This window comes from Eriocheir sinensis, chromosome 28, assembly GCF_024679095.1.
Source record: "Eriocheir sinensis breed Jianghai 21 chromosome 28, ASM2467909v1, whole genome shotgun sequence".
Lineage (NCBI taxonomy): Eukaryota > Metazoa > Arthropoda > Malacostraca > Decapoda > Varunidae > Eriocheir > Eriocheir sinensis.
The window spans coordinates 5,862,006-5,866,534 of record NC_066536.1 but is presented as its reverse complement, the minus strand read 5'-3'; the positions used below and the strand labels follow the sequence as shown (position 1 = coordinate 5,866,534).

The window sequence follows — 4,529 nt, the reverse complement described above, 5'->3', positions numbered from 1 at the left end:
ACAATACATGGATGTGCTGTGGCTCCATAAGCGTGGCAGCGAAAAAAAGTGAATGCGGTCACGAAAGGTCCTGAAAGAAAATCATAATATCCATCTGCCAGACAGGTTACAAATAGGTCAAGTAGAAGTTGACCAGGTGTATTTGGCGGCGAGGAAAGTGCAGTTAAGGTGTAGCGAGTAGGAAACCGAAAATCCGATGCAGCCTAAATTGAAACTACGGAGGTTTTTAACAAAACATATCTTCCCGTGCCGGGAATCGAACCCGGGCCTCGCGGGTGAGAGCCGCGTATCCTAGCCACTAGACCACACGGGACGTGTTGAAAAAGGATATTATTTTTATTATTTTCATTATTATTATGTTCTACAACTCATCTCCCCCCCCCTCCCCCCACGCTGTCTCCCTCACACTTGGCCTTGTGTTACCCACTCCTCTTCCTGCTCTCATTCATTCTCCGCCCTGCCCCTCCCCGCCCCTCCCACGGCTCACGCACCTGTAATTAAGGGGGGCAGGGCGTGTATGGAAGGGGGGAGGGGGGATGCGCCGCCGTAGACAGGAAGGCGTCGGGAAGGGCAGGATCTGGATGTCACGCTCGGGAGACTCTAGACCAGCGATTCCAACCTCCTTCGATCTCAGCGCCTGTGTACTCGACTTCACGCAATCCAGTAGTACCCTTTAGATTTAGTTACAAATATTCAGTACCCTGCAATCCAGCACCCTTAAATCAATTTACTTATGAGGAGATACCTTTACTTCATTACCCTTTACATTACATTGCACTACGTTACAATACCCTTCAGATTTGGAAACATATACTTACTACCCTATCATCAGGACACATCTCCCGAAGTTAACCTCTCTTTCGGCCATCTCTTTTGATTCTTTTTGTAGGAGCAGCGAGTAGCGGGCTTTTTTTTTTATTACTGTTTCCTTTTCTGTGCCCTTGAGCTGTCTCCTTTGTTGTAAAGAAAAAGAGAAAAAAAACTACAATCCAGCACCCTGAAATCTAGCTGTTTACAGGGATACGCTTACTACATTACTACAAGAATAAGTTTTTTCTCCCTAACACCTCGTAAGACTGATTCAGCACCTCAGTTTGTTGTTGTGTTATTGTTGTGATGTTAGTAGATTCAAACGTCACTGATTAAAACTGACAATCGTAGTGTGATGCGCCAACCAAAACTTAAATCTCTAGCTCTGATAAGGCATTCTCATGTGTTAATAAGTGGAATTGTTTGTTGATAGTCCCCAACTGTTTGATTCATACTCTATATTTTTAGGGGGAAGGATGTTATAAACGGAGGATAATAGTCAAATCCGCCGCCCACTCATTGCTCACAGGCGTATCCATCCACATTCCACATTTGTCACTGAATAGAAATGTGTACTCTCTCTCTCTCTCTCTCTCTCTCTCTCTCTCTCTCTCTCTCTCTCTCTCTCTCGCTCTCTCTCTCCTATCCCCCCTCCCCCTATATAAGCATCCACAGGCCACTCACCGCCTCACCCGCTCGGCCCACCCGGGTCACCCCCGTGTGACCGCCTACTTACTCCATTGACAAAGTTCACAACCGGCCGCTAATCCTCTATAATTCGCCCCATAACTGAAGCTTTCATGGGAGAATATCACGCCCCTCCTGCTCTTATAATTTTATTTTCCAAACAGATTATTTTACTTTCACGGAGGCTACAAAGGTAATATTTTAAGCATTTCTTTCGCACAGTGATGCCCATGAACCTTCCGAAGCTTGTGTATGTGTCGTGTGTGTGTGTGTGTGTGTGTGTGTGTGTGTGTGTGTGTATATATATATATATATATATATATATATATATATATATATATATATATATATATATATATATATATATATATATATATATATATATATATATATCTTAGTAGCGCGGGCTTAATAAAGTCAGTACTCACGACATACGTCAAACAGAAATCCTAAATAATTAAAAAGATTCACTGAAAGAAAACAAATAAAAAAATCCTTACATGTGGCGAAGAACATGCTGAAGCTTAGTGCACGTAACATCCTGCTCGGAGGCCCCGTGCACATACTGACGAGGAGGAGCTTTGCCAGGACACCTGCAGCCCCGGCACTGGCCCGCGGCAGGCCAGGTCGCGGAGGGAGGTGAGGGGTTCGTGGCTCTGATAACCTGATAGCATTAATCCTCCTTTTGATGTCCTTAATCACGGCCCGGCTGATGGAGGGTCAGGGGTCACGCGGGCAGGTTGGGTACTGTGAGCACGCCACTTTACCTGTCTCCGGCCACACAGGTGGACGTCTGCTTTATTTTGGTGACCGGTAATTAGCGCTAATGATGATGCATCCATTACGGAGCCGGGTCTGGGACCACTGATGTCCCGAGGCTCACCTGTCCCTCACGATGCTTTGCCCTCTGGCCCGAACAAAAGTCTCGCTGAACCTGAAGAACACACACACACACACACACACACACACACACACACACACACACACACACACACACACACACACACACACACACACACACACACACATACGCACACACTATAGTATCATTATCAATATTATTGTTGTTATCATTATTTATTTGATTATAATATATATCTATTATTATTATTATTATTATTATTATTATTATTATTATTATTATTATTATTATTATTATTATTATTATTATTATTATTATTATTATTATTATTATTATTATTATTATTATTATTATTATTATTATTATTATTAGTAGTAGTAGTAGTATAGTAGCAGCAGCAGCAGCAGCAGCAGCAGTAGTAGTAGTAGTAGTAGTAGTAGTAGTAGTAGTAGTAGTAGTAGTAGTAGTAGTAGTTGGAACTATAATAAAAAAAATAATAAACAGTAATAATACTAACAACATCAATATCAACTACGCCTGTAGAGGCAGCCATCAGTGCTCGTGGCCGGCGTGCCCAGGGTGGCGTGGCCGTGGCCGCGGCCACAGGCTCGCGGGAACCTGTGATCGTCTGTCTGTTCACATTCCTCTCTCATCCTTTCACTTTCACGTGAGTCGCAGGCTCGCAGCTGCCGCCTGGTCGGGCTGGTGCGCCTCCCGCCCGAAGTTCCTCCCGTCCCTCCTTCCTTCCCGTGGGGTGGGAAGAACACCTTCGCCCCCCTCCCTTCCCGCGCCACCTGCCTGGGCTCCCACACCTTCATTAATACAATATTGTTACCTGTTCGAGGGTAACATTTGGAAATTTCTTAATATTTGTTGATATGTCGTCAACTTCCATCCAAACTAATTTCTAAGTTACCTTAAGCTTACAGAGATTCACACATACTGAAATAAGTAGTACCTATTCCTTCTTGCTTCCAAGCACCATTCATGTCAAATGATTTTAATTTATTAATTAATTTGTTTATCCATCACCCGCAAACTTTATTTATTCCCACTCTTGTTGTTCACCCTTCATAAATATATATATATATATATATATATATATATATATATATATATATATATATATATATATATATATATATATATATATATATATATATATATATATATATATATATATATATATATATATATATATATATATATATATATATAAAGCTTCAGGATCTTCCACTCGTGACTGCTTTCTAGAGAATATACTGATTAAGGTGTCTTGATTTGTCCTTGGTAAATCTTTTTTTTTATCCCATAATCCTTTCCTTTACCCCTTTCTTTTCGACTATATCAAATACAATTATACTTCTTCCAGTTTAAAATTCGATTCGTAAAAGTAAACTCATTTAATAAGATTTGTTTTCGTGTGGTTGGTTTATGCATTTCCTACAATTTTCTTTATTGGCATGAAAATATATTTGGAACTTCATCTATCTCTTCTCTTTACTGGATCAGTATTCATGCAAGGATATTTTATTATTAAGCCCTCGGTCTGTCTCCTTTGCCATAAAATAAAAATAAACAGATGCTCTGCCTCTGAAGTTTCTGCGGCCACAAGGTCCGCCTTACTGAGGCTGACAACGTGAGATTTCCTTGCTGCCTGCCGCCACTGGTCTGGGCTGGGTGGAGACAAGTGAATCACCCGACACGCGGAAGGTCATGAGCAAATCTTTGCGTTGAAGGAGGCCAGCACAGATAAGATCCCGACCTGACGGGGGTCCTAACCTGACCTGACCCGCGGAGTGAGGGTGGCGGGGGGCAGGAGGCCACGTCCCCTGGCAACACGGCCCGCCACAGGTCACTGCCACGTGGGAAGAAGCGGCGTCGTGGAGGGCGTATGTTGCCGGGCCTCAGCACTATTAACAACAAACATTATTATTCAGCAACATGATCATTATATTCCCCGACGTTATCCACTTCTTTATGTCTGATGTTATAGTGTGTTCCGTCCTTCTCCGGCAATCCAACCTCCTCCTTTCCTTCATACTTCCCTCCGTCCCTCCCTCCCTCACTTCCTTCCTTCCTTCCTTCCTCTCTTTCTTTCTTTCCTCTTTTCATTTTCTTATTATTTGTTTTTTTCTTCTCTCCTGCCTTCCCTCTTTCCTTTCTTCCT

General features: G+C 42.5%; 1 non-coding gene across 1 annotated transcript; it reads right to left on the bottom strand.

Moving 5' to 3' along the window:
- Window positions 1-241: 241 nt before the first annotated feature.
- Window positions 242-313, bottom strand: Trnae-cuc (transfer RNA glutamic acid (anticodon CUC)). Its single transcript has one exon. It is a non-coding gene; the product is annotated as a tRNA-Glu (tRNA).
- Window positions 314-4,529: the final 4,216 nt, after the last annotated feature.